We start from the raw sequence: 23496 nt of genomic DNA, 5'->3' as shown, positions 1-23496 counted from the left end.
CACATACATACACACACATAAAATTATGTACTTTATATACATTTTGTTGTATGTGAACTACTCCTCATTAAAGCCTTTAAAAGAACTATTATCCTAAAAAAGACCTCAAATGGCTAATATTTCCAATTCACATCTTAGTACCAAGTGTAAACATTAAACCCACACATAATCTTTCTTTTCTATAGTATCCCTGCGGCCATGTGAAACAGTTGTGGCTAACGTGATGTTTGCTTTCCCAATAAAAATGGAATAAATCATACTACAACAGCCCTTCACTCTGCTCCTTTCTTTCACTTTGAAATTAAACATGATATCTGGGAGTATAGCAGGCAGGTACTCACAGGAAAAAGTTAAAAAACATTTTTACAAAGTTTTATTCAGAGAATAACATTTAAAAAATTGAAGAGTCACTGGCCCTAACAAGCAAACCAATGCCAGACACTGCCTACCACCGTAGATGATGTTTCTAACATGAGAAAAATAAATCTCAATTGCTTATATAGGTTTGCCAGGTTTTCTTTTATTTGCAGCTAAATGAATTCTTGCACACACTTCCCATATTTCTAAAGAGAACATAGCTCTGTTCTAACCTTCTTGACTTCCTATTGCATTCATAACCTCCTCTCTATCTCTAGTAGAATCTTACTCCCCTGATTCCGAACTTTTCTTGCCCTTTTCTCAAAAAGTCTTAAACTTCAAAGTCTTTTCTGGAAAATGTTGGTATTCTTTCACCAAACCATAAAAGTTTAAAAGTAACTTACAAGCTAATAACTACAGGGAAATATGCTCAACAACATTACCCACCAGGGAAGTGCAAAGGAGACCACAGTGGGATACCACCTCACATCCTCTAACGATGGCTATAATCAAAGATAGATAGATTCTTTTTGATGTAGAAAATGGGACCCTCAGCCAGGCGCAGTGGCTCACGCCTGTAATCCCAGCATTTTGGGTGGCTGGGGTGGGCGGATCACCTGAGGTCAGGAGTTTGAGACCAGCCTGGGTAACATGGTGAAACCCCATCTCTACTAAAAATACAAAAACTAGCCAGGCATGGTGGCACACACCTGTAGTCCTGGCTACTCAGGAGGCTGAGGTAGGAGAATCATTTGAACCCAGGAGGCAGAGGTTGCAGTGAGCTGAGATTGTGCCACTGAACTCCAGCCTGGGTAACTGAGCAAGATCTGTCTCAAAAAAAAAAAAAAAAAAAGAAAAGAAAAGAAAAGAAAAAGGGACCCAAATACACTGCTTGTGGGAATGCAAAGTGGTGCAGGTACTTTGGCAAACAGCCTGACAAACCCTTAAAATGTCAAATAAGGTGTCCATATGACCCAACAATTGCACTCCTACACAGACACTCAAGTGAAAATGTATGTCCACACAAAAACTTGTACACAAATATTCATGGCAGCATTACTCATAAAAGCCCCAAATAAAAACAACCCAAATGTCAATCAGCTGATGAATGGATAAATAAATGCAGTATATTTATATAATGGAATATTATTCAGTCATGAAAAAGAATGAAGTACTGATACCTGTTAAAACATATGAACCATGACAACATTATGCTAAATGAAAGAAGCCAGTTCTAAAAGACAGCATAACGTATTATCCAACTTATATGAAATTTTACAACAGGCATATTTGTAGAGACATACAGTAGAAGTGATTGCCAGGGGCTGGAAGGAGGAGGAAAATGGGGAGTGATTGCCAATGAATATGATTTTTCTTTTAGGAGTAATGAAAATGTTCTCAAATTGATTGTGGTGATGATGGTATGACTGTCAATATGCTAAAAGCCATTAAATAGTATAATTTCTATTATGAAAAATAGCTTTATTTGTATAAATTTAAGGGGTACAAGTTACATGGACATATTACATAGTGGCAAAGTCTTGGCTTTTAGTGTAACCATTATCTAAATAGGATACATTGTGCCCATTAAGAAATTTATCATCCCTCACCTCTCTCCTGCCCTTCAAAGTCACCAATGACTATTTTTCCACACTCTGTGTTCAAGGGTACGCATTATTTAGCTTTTACTTACAATTGTGGGAACATGCAGTATTTGACTTTCTACTTGAGTTGTTTCACTTAAGCTACTGCCCTCCAGTTCCATCCATGTACACTTTTAAAATGAATGAATTGTATTGTATATGAATTATATCGCAATAAACATTATATTTTTAAAAAGTAATTCAACATTCTTAGCAGAAAGGGTTTCGTTTATTTCCCTTACCAGGACCTACATCATTAAGTAGGTTTGCCTGTTTTCCATCATCTTCCTGTGGTAAGTTTTGCAAAAGAACCACTACCAGGAAATGTTCAAAAAGCAGAGCTCAGAATCAAGTGCAGATTTCCGCATGGCTTGGTGAGCCATGGCAGAAAACCACTTACCACTTACTATTTTGGTTTCATGATATGTAAATCATGGCCATGTCATAGGGATAAAGATAAATCAGAGTATCTCACATTTGTGTCACGCTTATAACAGACTTTGGAGCGAATGATCCCAAAGGTCTCTTTGAGCTCTAAAATTTTATGTAGACATTTGCTCTCACAGCAACCCCAAAGAGAAAGCAGGCTTCTATTATTATGTGATTATTGTCATTTAACAGATGATAAATCTACTGAAAAATTTAGACATTATGTTTAGTCAATAAATATAAGGAAATCATGCATTTATAATGGAAGTTAATTTCTGGACAATCGTATGGTTAAAGTATATAATGTAGAAACTAGTGCAAGGGTCAAAATACACATACACACACACACATGCACATATACACATATATACACACATACATATGCATATATACACACATATACACATATATACACATACACATGCATATATGCACACACACACATACATACACATATATGCACACACATACATATACACATATATACACATACATACATGTGCAAATATATGATTATGTACATGTGTAGATATACATATATATTCTGGATAGAAATAAAAATTTGTTTAGTTAACTATCTAGAATGTTTTCTTAAGAATTGATTTTGAAAAGCAGAAAATCACTCCTGTGCAGATTTTTTAACAAGCATTAGAAGCCAAACATAAATTCACAATTTTATTTTAAGTATCTCTTCATTTACAAGCTCATACTTTACATTCATTGAGATTCCCCAAACCACAGCTCAATCAGCTCACTGCTCCTCTGTTTTTTTTTTTCCTAATAATTTCATCATGTCACAAAATAAGGTAGTCTTAACTCATCTTCTTCTATTGTCTGTCTCTTTCTTTCTTTCTTCTGCTATTATAAATTCATAACACCTTAGGCCTGATCTGCCTTTATAGATTCTCAATTGCCCCTCTCTGAAATAAAATAAAGCCCAAAGCCCATTTCAGAGCATCTGGCAGGAGGCAGTGCTTTATAAAACTCCAGTATACGGTAGAGAAAATACATCCCTTTTAAAGTTTAAAGATTTTTCCACCTCTAAAAAACATACTCAGAGAAAAAAAAAAAAAAAAGCTCCTTTTAAAATGCTTGCCTTGTAGCTTCATTAATATTTACAGCTTCTCTTACACTGGTGGTGACTTCCTGGATATCTAAGCATGCTTCTACTGTAAGGGGCACTTTTTCCCTATTTTTCTCATGGACCTTTCAAATGGTAGATCAGTATTCGCTTGTTGGGTTTTGGCCCTTGAAGACACCGAATTGCCTTTGATTCTTCTTTCCTAACTATTTTGTTTTATGGTGGCCTTCCTTTGAATTCTGCTTGCTAAGGGATCAGTCTGTGTTTTCTCACCATCCTTTTCTCTCCTGTTCCTTGTGATCATGTGCTCTTTGTGCTGATAGAGCGCTGGTGGCACAATTGTGAAATCAGCTTTTCCCAGGCTGCTGCTTGCCCATTGGGTGTCTTTATGCAAATTAGAAAATAGTGCCCTTCCCCAAAGCATATGTGGCCCCGTAGGTGCCCAGCCTAGAGAGCAGAGTGAGAGAGGATTCCACTCCCCTCACTCCATCAAGCAGGTGCACCTGGGCAGAGCAATTCACAACCTCCAGAGAGCCATTGGGAGTAACCACCATCCAGATCGCTCTTCTATTTAGCTTCCTCCACAAGCATTTACAGCATCTTGCTCCATTCAACCAAGCTACCCTGATCCTCTCTCTCTGTGTGTCTCTGAATGGAGCTTTATTTCAGCAAGGAAACAGCAGTGCCTCTTCACTGAGCCTGAATCAGTAACAGCTCTGGGTATACAAGGTGGTGGTTCAGTATATATTTTCTCAGCCTCCCTGAGCCTCAGGTTTCTTATCTGTAAAACTAGTGTAAAGACAACCATCTCAGTGTTGTAGGGAGGAAAAAGTAAGAAGCTGTACATAAAGAATTTAGCCCAGTGCCTGGAGCATAAAGAGCTTTCAAAAATGGCAGTTGCTGTAAGTGTTTTGCCTGTTATTTTTAAGAACACTTACTGATGGATAAACTGCCAAAGATCAGCAAGATATTTCCACCACCGAATTTGTTGCCATGATAAGGCATTTTGCCTCACTCGCATATCTTGCAAAGCTGAAATTCTTTTAGCCCAAAGGACAACTGTAAATGAATACAGAAGTCTCCAACTCAACTGACCTGTAAACTCCAAATTCAAGCTGCTTTCCAGAGAAAGCCGACATTCATAATACAGAAGGCTCAGAAAGGATATTTACCTTGATCCTCTAACAGGCAAATTCTAGGTAAGAATTTGATTTTTATTTTTCTTAGATGGAGTCTCACTCTGTCGCCAGGCTGGAATGCAGTGGCGCAATCTTGGCTCACTGCAACCTCCACCTCCAGGGATCAAGTGATTCTTCTGCCTCAGCCTCCCAAGTAGCCAGCCAGGTGCACGCCACCATGCCTGGCTAATTTTTGTATTTTGTATTTTTAGTTTCACCATGTTGGTCAGGCTAGTCTCAAACTCCTGACCTTGTGATCCACCCGCCTCGGCCTTCCAAAGTGCTGGGATTACAGGTGTGAGCCACCGCGCCTGGCCATTTCTTAGAATTTTTAATGAATCATTTGTTGAACAACTACTTTGTGCTGGACATTGTTCTAGTAGCTCCTACATACATTGTCTCATTTAAATCTCCCCAAAACCTTGAACAGTGGGCATCATTATCTACATTGTAGAGGTAATAAAACTGAGACTTAGAGGGGCTTACCTTGACCAAGGTCACCGAGCTAATGAGTCTCATTAGAATTCAGGTGTTATGACTCTTAAATAATTTTTTACTATTACACCACTCCAATTTCCATTTCCATGAAATCCTGATTATCCAGGCTATACAGGGTGCTGAGAGACGAGTCCCCAGGGGAAGAGGGGGTCGGCATTAACATTTCTGAGTGGAGAAGCAGGTTGCTAATGGAAATATTGGCTAACTAAAGGCATTTTGGAATGGTGGTAACTGGCTTGGACACCTACCAAATGAGGCTCAGGATTCTACTGGGGAGGGAGGGACAACCCTAGAATGCTTGAAACTACAGAAGATGCCCTTGGGGCACTGTAGCCTTGATCAGATACCTGAAGGGGCAATAACTACGTTGTGCCTTTGTCCAGGGTAATGACAAGGCTCTGATGAAACTGCAAGTTCTTGGAGATCTGCCCAGACTAGCTTCTGTGAAGAGGATATCCAGCTTGTTTTGAGAAAGATGCCCTAGCCCTTTACACAACATTTTTTTAACACACAAAGTTTTGCTACAGATTTGTTTTCTGATTATAAAAACATTTCAACTAACAACAAATGCTGGATCCCAACATTTTCCCAGACTATGTTATACACCTAAATCTTGCTCACACCAGACCATTCATGTTTTCAATTTTAATGGCAGTCTACTAACAGACCAGAAAAAGTATTTCACAGTTATGTCAGTTAATTCCCTTGGTACAGCATCTGACATTCTATGGTACTCAGTGAAGTACTTAATAAAAAATTTAGGGCAAACAGGAGGATAGCCAAGCTACTCAATAGATAGCAAAAGAAATGTACACAGTGTACATTACCATTTCCTTACAAAAGCATAGCATCCCTTAACTTTCATCTACAATTCTGGGAAAGAATTCTATTCAAAGTCACTTGGCTGTTGGCTATCTCTTTATTTTAACAGCAATGTTATTGGACTTTTAAAAGTAAGTTTCTAGCATTAAAATATTATTTAATGTCGGGGCAGGATTTCAAAGATTTCAATAGGCTATAGAGTTTTCCATGAGTGTGTGTGTGTGTGTGTGTGTGTGTGTGTGTGTGTGTGTTGAAAAGAAGACAACACTTGAATTGCAAGGCATTGTGTCCTGAGCATTGTTTCACATTGACTTCACATATTATTTTATTTAATCTTCACAACCTCTCTGACTGTAGATATTCCTATTCTCCTTATATGGATGGAAACTAAAGCTGTTGCAGGCATTACTCACCCAGGAAAGGGTAACTCATTAATTTCCTCTTCTTCTCTCTTAAGAAACTGCACCATCAGGTGCACAAAGCTGTTGGTGCTGGGAAAGGCAGACAGCCCTCCACATTTCTCAGTGGCTGTCATGAATCCATTATCAAGTCCTGTTGCTTCAATCAAATGTTTGCTGCTTCTTGAACACAACTGCCTGGCTCACATTATTTCTTGCCTTGGCAAACAGTCTCATTCTAACTGGACTTTCTACCTCTTGAGATTCTCCTCTCCAACTCATCCTCCATGCTTCTCTGAGTTATCCTTTTATGTCACAAATCTAATGATGTATTTCTTCTGTGTTTAAGCCTTGGATGTTTGCCACCTGTTGGCAGAATAATGACCCAACTCTCGTCAGCTTCACCTCCAGCCTTCACTGGCAACCCTCATGTCACCAGCCATTCCTTAAAGGTGTTTACTTCCAGATGGGAATTTTCCGTCATAACTTATTTACCTACCCAATGCTCAATTCCCTCAGATTTCTATCCTCCTTTCAGTCTCCCCTCCATAACACAGTGCCTGCTGCACCACCGATGCTCAAAAAGTAGCAATTCCTCCTCTTTTTACCTTCCCTGTTGCAGTCCCAGGACATTTTGCTCCCTAGCACTGGCCTACAGTCAGGTGAACAATGACTAGTGTTCACTTACCTGGCTCCCTAGGCAGACAGAAATTCCTACCCAGGCTTTTCTTACCATCTTTCCATTCATCTTACTGCCTGGCATAAGGTGTGGTATGTCACAAATCTCTAATAAAGTTTCTCTGAATTAAATAAGGACTTCAGCAGAGAGGTCGCAAATCTTGAAGATTTGTAGACCCTCAATTTATTGGGCCACATTCTGGGAGTACCTGTGGAAACCTGCAGTTTTGGTAGTGGTCTTTAACAAGGTACCATCTCTTCAACATGGGACGACCCATTACATTAAAATCCTTTTGATCCAAAAATGTTATTATTCTGTAAACTGAGGCCCCAAATATCAAGGGGGTTATATCACCTCGATTAGCATGAACAGCCTCTAATACTATATCGTGAGATTTTCACAACAAATGCCTCTGTTGGGTCCTCTCTCTGACTCCAAACCTTCCCCTTGCAATCCAAGTCTCTCTACAGAAAAGTTGCAAAAAAAACGAAATCAACCATATGATAGACTCATCACCCTCACCTTTATTCCCTGCTAAGAATATTTATGTACTTTCCGACCCTGCAAAGATTCTCATCTTGAGTAATTTGCTTTGAAAGTAACAATTGTGAAAATGGACTCTATTCATTCTGTTGATAGCGATAAGCTGAAATAACGATCGCGTGTTGTGACCCGTAAGTCAAACCCACAGAGATGGAGCAAGGGTCACCCGCAAAGAGACGTTAACCTGAGAGCATTTCAACAGGATGTTTTCACATGTCTACACAAAAATCACTTTTGGTTTTGGTTTTTGACATGGGAGCAGGTTTCTAAGTATTGAGAATTGTGGGGGCAGGTAGAAGAGGAGTCTAAAGAGTTGGTATTCAGGAAAAAATAGTTCATTTTAAGAATGAGGCAGAGAATATAATCATCAGAATATTAAAATCTTTGATTCTTCTATTTTTCTGTGAATCACTAGACACTTTGAGGCTCATTCTGGCAAACAAAGAAAAAAAAAGAAATAAAAGGAAACGCAAGCCATGTTTATTAACTAGCAGATCCCTTAAAAGCATGTGATAAAAGATAAGGCAGCAGTAAATAATGTAAGTAAAATTTGGAGAGTTACCTGCTAATTCATCAATGCTCAAGAAGAAACTGGGGGACCACTCACCGATACTGTGACCCTCCCAGCTTCAGTAGATATCACCTATGAACAAACACACATAGTACTTAATATGTACCAGGCATGTTCTAAGCATTTTACAAGTATTAACTCGTTTAATCTTCATTATTACTCATATTTTACAGATGAGGAAATTGAGACACGGAAAAATTAGTGACTTGTCCAAGATCACACTGCAGCAATTAGGGGTTCAAATCCAGGCCCTCTGGCTCCAGAGTCTGTGCTCTCACCAGCATATCACACTGCCTGAGTTCATATTTCGTGCTCAGCTTTGTGTTATGTAGTTTATAGCCACTATGTTACTTAATCTTTTCACTCATCATGCAAGACAGTTTCTTTTTTGTTGTTGTTGTTGAGATGGAGTCTCGCTCTGTCTTGCCCAGGAGTGCAGTAGTGCGATCTTAATCTCGGCTTGAACCTCTGCCTCCCAGGTTCAAGCGATTCTCCTGCCTCAGCCTCCTGAGTAGCTGGGACTACAGGCATGCACCACCACATCCAGCTAATTTTTGTATTTTTAGTGGAGACAGGGTTTCACCATGTTGGCCAGGCTGGTCTCGATCTCTGACCTCATGATCCGCCCACCTTGGCCTCTCAAAGTGCTGGGATTACAGGCATGAGCCACCATGCCCGGCCCACAGGACAGTTTCATATCTCTTTTGTACAGATGAGAACACTGAGGCTAGGTGAAATTAAAAAAAAAAAAAAATCTGCCAAAGGAAGACAGCTTAATAATGTGCCATGCACGTGACAGACCTGGGGTTCAGAATGGTTTATCTGACGACAACGCCCAGGCTCTAAACAACTACAGTGTGCTATAACCTTGGGTAAGGGAGTCAGTATCCACATCTATAAAATGGGTATAATGACAATGTTCCTAACTCACAGGGTCATTATAATGACTGAAAAAGATGAAAATCGTTTTACAAGTTGCAAAGAAAAAAAATCATTTATACAATTGTAAGGAGAGAGTAGAGTTAGCATAAAAAGAAAGTTAACATCAAATGGCTGAGTTGAAGTATATTCATTAATTCATACAACAAATATCTTTGAACCCTTGCTAAATATCAGGCAATTGGCTAGGTTCTGGGCACCGAATAGTGCCCAGAAACAACCAGCAGGGCTCCTGCCTTCAAGTAGGGTTGCTTCTAGTAAATAAAGAAAAGACAAAAAAGGGAGATGAAATTCATGTCTATTAAATGGCTGATCCCTTAAAAGTATATGATGGAATAATCCATCATAATATAGTCACATAACCTAATTATTGACATCTGAAGCCTCCTCCAACCCTGAGATTTTCAAGCTGAGTTTTTAGCCTCATGACAAGAGATAATCCTAATCTTTCTTTAATTCACTGAGACCACTAGCCTAGAATTCCCAGCCACTTTTCTATTGATTTTAGCAAATTCTAAATAATAGTCTCTATAATAATTACTGTTCACATTTCTTGCTATTTCAGGGAAGGGCCACTACCTAAAGCTGAAATTGCTTCCTCCATCTGCACTCTGAATCCTATTTTCCCTGACCTGCTTCTCCCATATTCACCACTCATCAAACCAACATGAAAATTCATTTTTTGTCATCTGACATCATTGCTATCCATTTCAGCTAACTTAAGCCTCTTTTCAACTAAAATTTAAATCACTTCAGTTATTAACCCATATCTACTTTAAGCCATTTTTGTTTTTTTCTTTTACTCACAAATCTCTCCCATATACAGACTGGTTTTGCTAGATCCTTTCATTTCCTTAGGCACAGTCATCATTTCTTGCCAACTGCTTCTATCATCTATTTACTGAGATCTCACATGAAGCAGCAGTTTATTTGGCCCTACTAAAATGGTCTTCCTAGCCAGGCACAGTGGTTCATACCTGTAATCCTAACAGTTTCAGAGTCTGAAGCAAGAGGATTGCTTGAGGCCAGGAGTTCTAGACCAGTCTGGCACCCTGGTCAACATAGTGAGATCTCATCTAAAAAAAAAAAAAAAAAAAAAAAAAAAAAAAGGGCTGGACACAGTAGCTCATGCCTGTAATCCCAGCACTTTTGGAGGCTGAAGTGGGTGGATCACTTGAGGCCAGGAGCTTGAGACCAACCTGGGCAACATGGCAAAACCCTGTCTCTAGTAAAAATACAAAAATTAGCCAGGCATGATGGTACATGCCTGTAATCCCAGCTACTTGGGAGGCTGAGGGCTAAGAATTGCTTGAGCCTGAGAGGCAGAGGTTGCAGTGAGTCACGATCGCACCACTGCACTCCAGCCTGGGCGACAGAGCAAGACTCCATCTCAAAAAAAAAAAAAGATCTTCTTCAGTTCTCATACTCTGCCACTTAACTTGTGAATTTTACACAGCCCTTTTTGAACATTTTCCACTCCTTGGTTTCCCTAAGGCTGCATTAAGATGGAGGAGTGGTGCTGCGGTCAGAGAGATTGGGGATCCAGGACTGACTCAGCCACTTCCTAACCGTATGACCTTAGATCAATTACTTAATGTTTCTAAGTCATCTTTTCTTCATCTCAAAAACAGAAACCTGTTCTCACTCATAAAATTGTTCTGAGAATTCAAAATCTATTGTATGTCAAGCCTAGAGAATAACATCTCACTAAGTGTTAGCCATTATCATTATTCTTATTACTACGGCTCTGTAATGACTACAGCTACAACTGCTGCTGCTGCTAGTATTATGAAGGGGCATCTTCTGCCTCTTAAATCATTCCTCTTTCTCCTACACTGGTTCGTCTTCATTCCATCCTAACAGCAGGGATCTTCCATGATAAGCCCTCAGCTACCCACTCTCAGGAAATGCATCTTTGCATCTACTATAACCTCCGTTCAATGCCACATGTGAATTGTTTTTACAACACCTTCATTTCATTTGGCTAGGTTGACATCACCACCAGTTCACCATTGTCAACAGCGTAGTCTCCTCCAGACATCATCAGTCTCTGCGAGATACCATATCTCCCTTAGAGTCTCACACATGAAAGCTGGGAGTCCTTCAGGATCATTTTCTTCTGCATTTCCCCATCACCAATTACCACACTTTCAGTGCTTTATCTTTGCCGTATTTTTCTGATTCTTCTCTCCTTTCACTCTGGCTTAAGCCATTACTGCTTGCTGAATGATCAAGATTTTCTCGGGCCCTGTTCTCTTTATTTTGGTGGTGCATTCACTACCAATGTCAGTTTAATGTAACTTTCATCATCTTGTGATCTGTTTAAAAACCTAAAACTATTTGCTTTTGAATCAAGGCCAGACTCTTCACTTTGACATCAACTCACCCACCTTTCCTCTCCATCATTTTCTCTAGAAATGGCCAAATGGAGGCTCCACTTCATTCTGAGTCTTTTCTTTATTTATTTGCCCCATAAATCATGTTCATTTAAGTCCTCACAGTTGAGCTTATTTTATTCTTCTCACCCAGATCCTTGTGTCCTTTTGAATAATCAAGTTTACACTTTCTCCAAAGTTCTCCATAAAGTCTACCATTGTGTATGCCTGCGTGTGTGTAACGAAAGGGAGGGGAGGAGGGGAGACCAAGTTTCCAGACAAACTTTGGGTCAGACAGGCCTGAGTTAGAGTCCTGTCTTTTTCCTGACAAGCCATGTGACCTTACACAAGATGCTTAGATTCAGTGGAAGATCCCTGCTGTTAGCATGGAATGAAGAAGAACCAGTGTAGGAAAAAGAGGAATGATTTAAGAGGCAGAAGATGCCCCTTCGTAGTACTAGCAGCAGCAGCAGTTGTAGCTGTAGTCATTACAGAGCCATAGTAATAGGAATAATGATAATTGCTAAGATTCAGTTTCTTCATTTGTAAAACACATTACATACAGCAGCAGTTCTCAAAGTGTGGTCTACAGGTCTATGGAGCAGGAATGGGGAGGAATATCCTCAGATTTTATCAGGGAGTCTGGAACAACAAAACCATTTTTATAATAACACTAAGGTATTGTTTGGCTTTGTCATTGTCTTGGCATTTGCATTGATGGTGCAAAAACAATGGCAGATAAAACTGCTGACACCTCAGCCCGAATCCAGGCAGTGGCACCCAACTATACGAGGGATCATTGTATTCTTCACCACTTAGTGCTTGTAGTGAGAGAGAAAGAGAAAGAGAGAGGTAGAGAAAAGAGATGGAGGGAGGCGGAAAATTCATTTGTGCTGAATGAAGGAGTAAAAATGATTAATCATATTAAATCCTGACCCTTCAGTGCTAATCTTTTTAATACTCTCTGTGATAAAATGGGTGGTATACATAAAGCACTTCTGCTGCTCACTGAAGTATAACAGCTGCCTCAAGAAAAACTATTTGTGCAACTGTTTGAGTTGTGAGCTGAACTACTGACCTTTTTCAAAGGGCACCAATTTTACCTGAAATAATGACTGAGATAAACTATGATTATTGGGACCTGGGTATTTGGTAAACATTTTCTTGAAAATGAAAGAAGAGAACCTGTCACTTCAATGATAGCAACTGACAGCATTTGTTGCCAAGGATAAAATTTGATACATTAAGTGAAAATTGTAATTTTGAAAAACTTACATCTGCCAATGTGAGCAGCTTGACAGCTTCCTAATATGTAAAGGCTTTTCTGATGAGATTAGTGTTGATAGTAACACACGTGACTTTTAAAACATATTATATAATGAAATGTGTCAGCATTTGGAGAGCTACATAATTCAGTGAGCCAGCATTTTCCAAATGACCAATGTGTAATGTTACAACCTTAAGCATAAGCAACATGCAAGACAATTAATGGATTTCAAGTTAATAGAGTAAAAAATGAATATATCTCAGATTCCACAATGCAACTAACTTTTCAGAAACTTCTACATTTTTGGTTTTAACTTAATATCAAAAGACAACATTCACAATTATCTGAAAAGGATATTAAAATGCCCATTCCTTTTCCACTACATATCTATATGAGAACAGATTTTCTTCATATACTTCAACCAAAACAACGTATCACAATAGATTGAAAGTTGAAGTAGATACAAGAATCTAGATATTTTCTAAGTCAGATGTTAAAGATATTTGTAAAAAATATTAAAACAATGCTGCTCTTTCCACATTTAAAAAATGTACAAATTATAGTATTTTTATAAAACATACTTTGTTAACATATGTTTTATGTTATGGGTTATGGGTTAATTATTGTTATTTTAAATGAATCCATCAATTTTTAAATGTTTTAGTTTTAATTCTTAAAACAGTAAACACCTATCTATCTATCTATCTATCTATCTATCTATCTATCTATCTATCTATCTGGCTATGTATAACCCACATAAACAAAAGCTGTTTGGGGTCCTCAATAGGTTTTAAAAGTCTAAAGGGTTCCTGAAACCAAGAATTTCGATAATTGTCGTTATAGAGTTGTTTTGAAGGTTAAATGTGCTTCCTTATGTAAAACGCCCAGCATAGATCCTGGTAGCTAGTGGGTGTTCAATAAATATTAGTTTCTTACAAGCATTTAAGCATAATCTGTACTAAAAGATGGGTTCCTATTTTTCTTAAGATAAGCATTTAAGCATAATCTGTACCGAAAATATCCGATCAGCTCATATATTTTCTAAACTAGAATGTGTATGCACACATGCAAATGTTGTTTTTGTAGTTTATCCAGTGAGATTATAGTGACGTGTTCCACAGTCTTTCTAGAATACCACCATTTAGCTGGGTATTTAGTAGGTGCTTAATTAATACTTCATGTAGTAAAATCTGTATACAAATTCTATTTTTGAAAACTTTAGCTGTCAAGATTGCAACAGTAAATCTCAAATATAGAATCATTTTCAGTTAACATTAAAAAAAAACTTTAAATCATTTCAATAACCTAGCCCTCCTTTTTTTTTTTTTTTTTTTTTATTTAATTAATCCAGGCCAATACCGTCTCTTGCCTGGATTATTTCACCTATATCCTAAACAACCTCCCCGCCTCCACCGATGTCACCCTTTGGCTCATTTTCAGTTCAGTAGCCACAGCCTTCCTGATAAACACAATGAAATTATGTCTCTTCTCTGCTCAAAATTCCCCTATCTTTGTGTCTAGCTCTGAGTGCAGCCTATTAATATCCTTACTTAACCAGCATACCTCACTCCATCACCTCTCTGAACTAACCTCCTACTGCGCTCCCTCCTGGTCTGGTCACTTTGCTCTGGCCACCTGATTTTCCATGCTATTCTCCTGACACACCAGACCTTTTGTACTTATTTTCATTGCTGGAAAACCTTCCCCCAGAAATCCCTTAGTTCTTTCAACTATTAGGAGAAAATCTTTCCCGGGAAACACATCTAAATTGTCATTATCCCTTGGGCAGCCCACATGGCCCTACACACACAAACAACCAGCCTGCCACTCCCATTCCTCCTCTCCTTAGCAGTTACCACTATCTAACGTACTTCCTATTTGATTGTTTTATTTGTCCGTCCCCCCTACTGAAATGCAGTTTCTATGACAGTAGGGACCTTGTCTGTTTTTTCTATTATGTGTGTGGCACACAGCAGATGGTCAATATATATCTGTTGAATGTATTAATGAACAAATAAACAAATGAACAACAATAGAAACATTACCAATTCAGATTCCTTCTCAAGAACTTAAAGTAAAGAGATATCTTCCTGAGCAACAACCCTGGGATACATTTATAGGGAATCCTGACCTTCATCTCCAAATCTCCCATGGAGAGTACATTTCAGTACCCATGGAAAATGCAACAGTTTCAAGAAGATTGGCAATTTTCTTGGATGATGGTATGAATTTTCTTTGTTCTGGGAATGAAGACTAATAATACCTCAGGCAGAGGACGGTAATTGACTTAGGCCATCCCAGAAGGGAAAGCAAAAGCATTTGGGGAAATAAAGATCATGACTGCTCAAAATGCAGCATCTTCCAGTTAAACCTGAAGGTAAAGAAATAATACATTGTTTTCTCATTGGGTTGGATACTTCATTTTACCCTGAGAACCTCTGCATCGTGGTTGAAGATCTTGAGGAAAACCCACCAGGAAGTCATTTAAAAATCAACACATGCTATGAAGGAAGCAAATCTAATTCAATTTCAAGAACACATTCTCAAAAAAAGAATAAAGCATAATGAGAACCTGCTGCCTCAACTGCAGCCAGCTGGGAAGCCAGGCTGCAGAGGCAGCCATCATTCAACAGCTCTGCATCTGGATGGAGCGTCCATGCCCTGGGAGAGTGACTCAGGCTCAGGATTGCTATAATTTATCTGGCTTCTGGCTTCAGCTGCCCTGCCTTCAGTGAAGCCACAGTATCCCAAGCATCCACTCCAAGATACATGGATATCTCTCTGTTTCTTTCAAAGCTTCTCTCGAAACAGAGATAGAATGCATTGCTTCTCTGATAAAATTTCCTAAAATGGTATCAATGGACACCTTCCCTCTGGATTTTCTCTCTCCAACAGTGTTTAAAGCAGTCTTTGTCAAGGTTCCAAACAAAACCTTCAGGGCTCCTTAATAAATTGCTGAAACCAGAAGGATAGTGTCACATAGAGCACATGGCACATAAATCTTTTTGTCAAGGTTCCAAACAAAACCTTCAGGGCTCCTTAATAAATTGCTGAAACCAGAAGGATAGTGTCACATAGAGCACATGGCACATAAATCTTCATGGCACGTAAATCTTCACTATGTCATTTAAAGGTATGTGAACAAGTTATTTAACCTCTGTTTCATTTCCACTGTCCCTTAAGATGGAAATCACACATGTCTTATTCTCATAGAACTGCTGGACGTTAACTGAGATAAGGCAAGTACATGAAGGATGAACAGCAAGGCTGCATCCAAAAGTTAGTTAATAAAGTGAAAGCTAGCTGGGCACAGTGGCTCAACTCACCCAGCAATTTGGGAGCTGAGGTGGGAGGATCACTTGAGGCCAACAGTTCAAGAGCAACCTAGACAACATAGTGAGATTCTGTCTCTACAAAAAAAAATAAATAAATAAAAAACTAGCCAGGAGTAGTGGTGCATGTCTGTAGTCTGAGCTACTCAGGAGGCTGAGGCAGGAGGATTGCTTGAGCCTTAGTTCAAGGCTGCAGTGAGCTATGATCACGCCACTGCGCTCTAGCCTACGTGATCCTTTGATTATTTTCATCTTTCTTTTTTTAGTACCGAAATCCTAATTCTGATATGGCTATCCGGTGGCTAATTATAATCACTACAGGAGAATATTTAGGAAAAGTATCTATAAATATTAAATATTTAGGAAAATATTTAGAAATAGTAACTATAAATATTGTCTCAAAAATAAAAAATAAAGTGAAGGCTCACATAGGTGAAAACACAATTTGCATCCTAGAAATCATACACAGTTGTTCTCAGTAAGATGCTCAAACTGTGAAAGTGCCACGAGACATGTGTCAAGTCTCCTAAGATATATCTCTCTGGGACCAAAGTTCACTGAGAAGAACAGCTAGCAGCATCACCCACGCTGCTTACATTCTTCTTTCTCTCTATCTCCTTCTCTTAAGAGAGGATGGGGGAGAGCACCTAGTACATAAAATGTATATAGGATGGGACTCTTCTGTAAAGCACAAAACAAGATGGCTGGCAGAAAGTGAATGTTCCGTATATGGCTTCAATATTATGATCCCTCCTCGCCCCCGGTAAAATCTTCTAGTTCTCAGATCTTTTCCCCATGGAATTTCAAATAAGCCAGAAAGGCCCAGACACAGATAGAGGATGGACAACTTGTTTTTCTTCTTTCTCTCTTTTTTTTTTTTTTTTTGACAGAGTTTTTCTCTGTCGCCCAGGCTGGAGTACAGTGGCACAATCTTGGCTCACTGCAACCTCCACCTTCTGGGTTCAAGGGATTCTCCTGCCTCAACCTCCTGAGTAGCTGGGACTACAGGCGCATGCCACCACACCCAGCTAATTTTTGCATTTTTAGTTGAGACGGGGTTTCACCATGTTAGCCAGGATGGTCTCGATCTCTTTCTTTTCTTAGTACCGTGACCTTGTGATCCGCCCGCCTCGGCCTCCCAAAGTACTGGGATTACAGGCGTGAGCCACCGCGCCCAGCCAGGATGGGCAACTTCTATGCCACAAGAACAAAAAACAGAGCCCTGAACTGCTCTCTGCATAGCTCTGCAAGGTGCTGGAAGTTAAATAAGATGAAGACATTGTGCAATAATAATATAGTGAAACATCATTTCTTCAGAGGGGTCTTTGGCCCCAAAATGAAACTATTTCCTCCTGATACATGCTTCTGTGCTACCAGCCACTAGCCTAATCATAATACTTGTTTTAATTACTTAAGTTTTCCCCCACTAAACCGTGGGGCAGGCAATAAAGGGCAGAGACTAGGCTTGGCACGTTGTAGGAATTCGGTGAATATTTGTTGAACAAGTGATAAATGAGCTATATATGCATGTGTGGATATACAATGAAAAATATGTGTGTGTGTGTGCACGCACGCTATTCAATACCTTCAAATTCTCTGCTTTTTCCTCAAATGAAGTTTTCAGATTAAACCATTTCTAGGCTCAGAACTCATTTATTATATGCCAAAGAGTAACCTACAACTTGGAGTTTATAAAAACCTTGCATTATACTTTAGAGCTCTAGCAGCTTTGTCTGTGACAGTCATCAAATTGTTTTTGTTTCAGATTTTCCACTTCAAAAGCTATATTCCCTGGATTTTATTTTTCTCTTTAAAAATATCTAATGCAGAAATGTTGAAAATCTTAAGTGAATCTCTTGAGAGCCTGCAAGTAAGCATACCCAAACACAGGGGAAAGAGTGATTCCCACGAAGCACGCATCTCATCAAGAATGCTTTGCAAGGTACCTGGTAAAATGAGATGCAACAGCTTGCAAAAAGAGGGAATTAATTTTTCAAAGGCACACCTGAAATTCAGTACCTTAATCATTTGCAAATCCTCTTTGATTATTTTCATCCTTCTTGTTTTAGTATCAAGCTCCTAGTTCTGAATGGTTGTCCAGTGGCTAATTCTAATCACTACTGGAGGATATTTAGGAAAAGTAACTATAAATAAAACTTTAGTCAAACCTGACTTGAGGTTTGACTCAGTTTCCCAACTAAAATTAATGATAAAAACAAGATGCAACCTTTCTAAAATGATAAAATATACCAATAGGTTAGAGAAGTTTAAATGTCAGGATTGTCAGTTAAAAGCAGGAAATAACCATTTGGAGTTTTCAGGTAACCTTCCAAAATAAATTCTATTAGAAACAAATCGTGCCAAAATTTATATTGTGTGATGTTCTGAGTCACTGGCCTGATCTTCCTCAGGTATCTGTACATACAGGTAGAAGGGAGAAGAAAAACAACTGGTTTTGCCTGTAGGCAATAACATTTGAAGACCATTAGGCAAATATTCAGCAATTCAAGTAAATTGTTCTCTCTCTGCCTCCACACTTTCCTCTCCAAAGGGCACTGTATTTACAGCAGGAGAGGGGCTGTGCCTCTAGAGATGTCCTGATAGAAAGGGACAAGAAGATTTTCAAATTTTCTGGGAAATGTCTAGATTGTCAGGGCTCTGTGATAGGGTGGATGGGCTGGTCAGCACCCCTTTCTGAAGTGTGACTATCACCTGGATTTGGAGGGTAAGGATTCAACCACTAGAATCCATGTTTCCAACTCCTTTGCCAAGTTTTAAGGCCACAGCCATGGCAGCCTCTGTACCACATAAGGTCATATGAGTATTTCTAGGCTCCCTGAACACTAGTCTCAGGCCTGCCTTGCACCACCAACTATAAGGTACATCTGTACAATGGAATACTATGCATCCATAAAAGACATGAACTGTTGATATGACAGCATGGATGAATCTCAAAAGCAAGTGCTAAGTGAAAAAACAAAAACAAACAACAACAAAAAAATGATGAAATACTAGGTAATTCCATTTATATGAAATTCTAGCAACGGCCAAGGATTAGAGGAAAACATTGACTGCAAAGGGGCCAAAGGGAATATTTTGAAGAAATAGAAATATTTTGTAACCTGGCTGTAAAAGTCATAGTTACAGGATTCTATATATTTATCAAAACTCATTGTCTTGTACACACAAAATTGGTCAATTTTAATGTGTGTAAGTCATACCTCAAGAAAGCCTGATATGAGCTAAGCACAGTGGCTCATGCCTGTAATCCCAGCACTTTGGGAGGCCAAGGTGGGAGAATCACTGGAGCCCAGGAGTTTGAGACCAGCCTAGACACCATAGTGAGACCTCATCTCTACAAATAATAATAATAATAATAATAAAAATTAGCCAGGCATGGTGGCACATGCCTGTAGTCCTCAGGAGGCTAAGGTGGAAGGATTGCCTGAGTCTGGGGGGTTACAGCTGCAGTGAGCCATGATCACGTCACTGCACTCCAGCCTGGGCAGCAAAACAAGACCCAGTTTCAAAAAGGAAAAGAAAAGAAAAGAAAACCTGATATGAAAAAATAAAAATTATAACAGTAGAAAATATGTAAACAATGCCCTATTTAACTGATGCTTGAAATTGAAGAACTCTATTTCCATGAGAGAAAGAAAAAAAAAAAAAAAACCTGTATCGCCTAAGCACCATAACACATTCAATTCTCAAAGCTAGTAGGCTATTCCCAAAGAAAACATTTCTCAAATTTTAATGTGCATAGGAATCACCTAGGGAACCTGATTCAGTTAATCCTTGGCAGGGTCAGAGATTCTAAGAAGCTCCCAGGTGATACTGATGCTGCTGGCCTGCAGATGACACCTTGAATCAGGTTCTAATCGACCCAGAACTTCTCCAATGAGAAGCTGGATTTTTATCACACATTGATTGTGTTTGTTCCAAAAACACCATACGCCACTTTCATTTGCTTTCTTAATTAGATAACTTAATTACATTACATTAAACAATGTATTTTGAGTGTGAAAAAAAGTTGATTTGCTGAAAACTAAGTTGGATATTTTGTAAAGACTCAATAAAGATGAGTTTATAAAGCCAACATCCTTGAATTTGATGTGAATATGACAACTACAAAAGATGGTATAAATTTAGAGGGCTTCTGCAAGATTCCTTCAAAATTATGTTATTTAAAACAAGTTTTCTGAGTGATAACTGACATAACTTCAGATGCTTAATCAGTACAATTTGATAAGTCTTGATATATGTATGTATACATGAAACCATCACCACCATTAACATCATGAATCTATCCACCATACCCAAACAAGCTTGTAGAGATGGATATTAAAATGTCAAAAACAAAAAATATAATGCATGAGATTAATGTAAGATTAAATGTTGTAGAATAAACTATTAATGAACTTGAAAAGGTAGCAATACAAACTATTCGAAATGAAACACAGACAATAGACTGAAGGAATTGAAATAGCATATATATACATATATACTTACACTGTATATACACGCGCTATACATTCTAAAGCAACCACTAAAACATCACTACCACGACTTATAGTTAATAAGCCTACACAAGAGATAAAATAGAATAAAAAGCATTCAACCAAAAAAATGCAGAAAAAGCGAAAAAGAATAACAAAGAACAGACAGCACAAATGGCAAACAAATAGTAAGATGGTAGATTTAAACTCAGCCATGTTAGTAATCACATTAAATGTAAGCTGTCTAAAAACTCTAAAGATATAGACTGTCCATTTGGATTATTAAAAGTAACATCTAAGTACATCCTGTCTATTGAAAACCAATTTAAATATATAGACACCAAAAGGACAACCAAAAAAAGAAAGAGAAAGGTAAATTAGACTTTAAGAAGTCCCTTTATAATCTATTTTGTGCCCCTAATTATGCCCCTTTAAAATCTATCCTTCCTGCCTTCTTACCCTCACACCCCTCCCCACCCCCACTTCCCAGTGACCTAGTGGTTTGTGTTTGGGTACTATTAATTACAGTTTCTAGAATTATGTTTTAATAAACGAAATCATCAAATATATACTTTTTATTTTGTCTGGCTCCTTTCATTCAGCACAATTGTTTGGAGATTCATCTTTGTTGTTCTGTACATCAATAGTATACTCCTTTCATTGCTGCTTAGTATTTCATTTCATGGATAGATCACACTGTTTATCCATTCATCTGCTAATGGGAATTTGAGTCGCTTCCAATTTTGTCCATAGCAAAGTAAGCTGCTACAGAACTCTTTATATTGACAAATATTTTGATTTCCTTTTGGTAAACAAGAGTTGAATGACTGAGTTACATGGAAGATATATGTTTAACTTTATTTATTTATTTATTTATTTATTTATGAGATGGAGTCTTGCGCTGTCACCCAGGCCATAGTGCACTGGCACCATCTGGGCTCACTGCAATCTCTGCTTCCTGGGATCAAGCGATTCTCCTGCCTCAGCCTCCCAAGTAGCTTGGATTACAGGCATGCCCCATGATGCCCGGCTAATTTTTTTTGTATTTTTCATAGAGATGGGGTTTCACCATGCGGCCAGGATTGTCTCAAACTCCAGACCCCAAGTAATCCACCCGCCTCTGTCTCCCAAAGTACTGGGATTACAGGCATGAGCCACTGCACCTGGCCTGTTTAACTTCTTTTACAACTGCCAAGCTGTTTTTGAAGCGGTTGCACCATTTTATCTTCTCACCAACAGTGTATGAGAGTCATGTTGCTCCACATCATTTCCGATAATTGTTATGGTTCTTCTTTTTAACTTTAGCCCCTCTAATAGATGTGTAATGGTATCTCATTGTAGTTTTCCTTTGCATTTCTCTAAGAACTAAATTAATCATCCTTTTACGTCCTTATTTGCTTTCCATATGTATTTTTGGTGAAGTGTTTGTCCAAATCTTTTGCCCATTTTTTAAATTCCAAGTGTTTTGTTTTCTTATTAAAATTTAAGAAATTTTTATATATTCTATAAACAGGTCCCTTATCAGATCTGTGATTTAAATTTTTTTTTTTCCCACTCTGAGGTTTGCTTTTACACTTCTTAACAGTGTCTTTCAAAACAGTTGTCCTTTCGGTGTCTGTATATTTAAAATGGTTTTCAATAGGCAGCATGTACTTAGAGGTTACTTTTAATAATCCAAACTGACAGTCTGTGTCTTTAGAATTTTTAGACAGCTTACATTTAATGTGATTACTAACATGGCTGAGTTTAAATCTACCACCTTACTATTTGTTTGCCATTTGTGCTGTCTGTTCTTTGTTATTCTTTTTCGCTTTTTCTGCATTTTTTGGGTCAAATGTTTTTACGACCATATTTTATCTCTTGTGTTGGCTTATTAACTGTAACTCATGGTACTGATATTTTAGTGGTTGCTTTAGAATGTATAGTGCGTGTATATACAGTGTACGTATATATGTATACGTATGTATGTGTGTGTTATTTCAATTCTTTCAGTCTATTTTCTGTGTTTCATTTTGAATAGTTTGTATTACCACCTTTTCAAGTTCATTAAAAGTTTCTTCTGCAACATTTAATCTGTCATTAATCTCATTCATTATATTTTTCATTTCCAACATTTTAATATCCATCTGTATAAGTTTGTTTGGGAAAATATATATAAGATCTTTTCCATTTCTTAATATAATCAATTTTTCCTATCGTTTCTTAAACATATGGAATACAGTTACAAATGTGTTAATGTACTTATCTGCTAAAAATCTCTGGATTATCCTCTCTCTATGCAGCTCTCTCCTGCCCTGTACTTTGCAAATTCTCCTGACTTGACCTCCCTGGACTCCCAGTTCCATCCCCTCAACTCAAGAAGATTGTTGATTCCACCTGTTTTTGTCCGCTCTGAATCTCAACCTGGAAATTCACTCCAAGTAGTAAACTGGTAAATTTTTATAACATGAGAAATACACTGTAATATATTACCTGAAAATATGTGAACTGTTGGTCTACCACTCTACAAAAAATGTAAAATTTTAAGTTTTTAGCCAATCAATGTGGAATTCTAGTATGGGTTCAACATCAACGATATATCAAGCAAGTTCTTCATCAAAGCACATTTTGGAAAGATAATCAGCTTAGTTTGGATTCCTCCAGAAGCTGACCTTGAGGTAAGGATTCCACTACAAGTAGATTATTTGGGAAGCGATTCAGGAAACACTAGAAGGGGGTAGGTAAATGAAACAGGAAAAGGAAGGCAGTTAATAAAGGGCATATTATCAAACAAATTCTCTATCATCGTGGGCAAAAGGAGCTCAATGCTGGTGTAGAATCTTGCATTCCAGTGTAGAACAGCCTCAGAGTTATCTCAGCTTAGGGTTGAAGGAGTTGGGATATTTAAA

The 23496-nt window shown here is 38.2% G+C and overlaps 1 protein-coding gene across 10 annotated transcripts in view; it reads right to left on the bottom strand.

Moving 5' to 3' along the window:
• Positions 1-23496, bottom strand: part of SGCD (sarcoglycan delta) — a 1054463-nt gene that overhangs the window by 903937 nt on the left and 127030 nt on the right. For 2 of the 10 annotated variants that reach the window (XM_063724342.1, XM_063724353.1), the window contains exon 2: positions 8191-8271. The exons of the other annotated variants lie outside the window; for them this stretch is intronic. The gene's annotated coding sequence lies outside the window, so the exon portion shown is untranslated. The remainder of the gene's footprint in view (positions 1-8190; positions 8272-23496) is intronic. 10 annotated transcript variants of the gene reach the window in all.

Source organism: Pongo abelii, chromosome 4 (assembly GCF_028885655.2).
Source record: "Pongo abelii isolate AG06213 chromosome 4, NHGRI_mPonAbe1-v2.0_pri, whole genome shotgun sequence".
NCBI classification, from domain to species: Eukaryota; Metazoa; Chordata; class Mammalia; order Primates; family Hominidae; genus Pongo; species Pongo abelii.
Note: the sequence above shows the minus strand (reverse complement) of the source record. Positions and strands in the feature narration are given on the sequence as shown.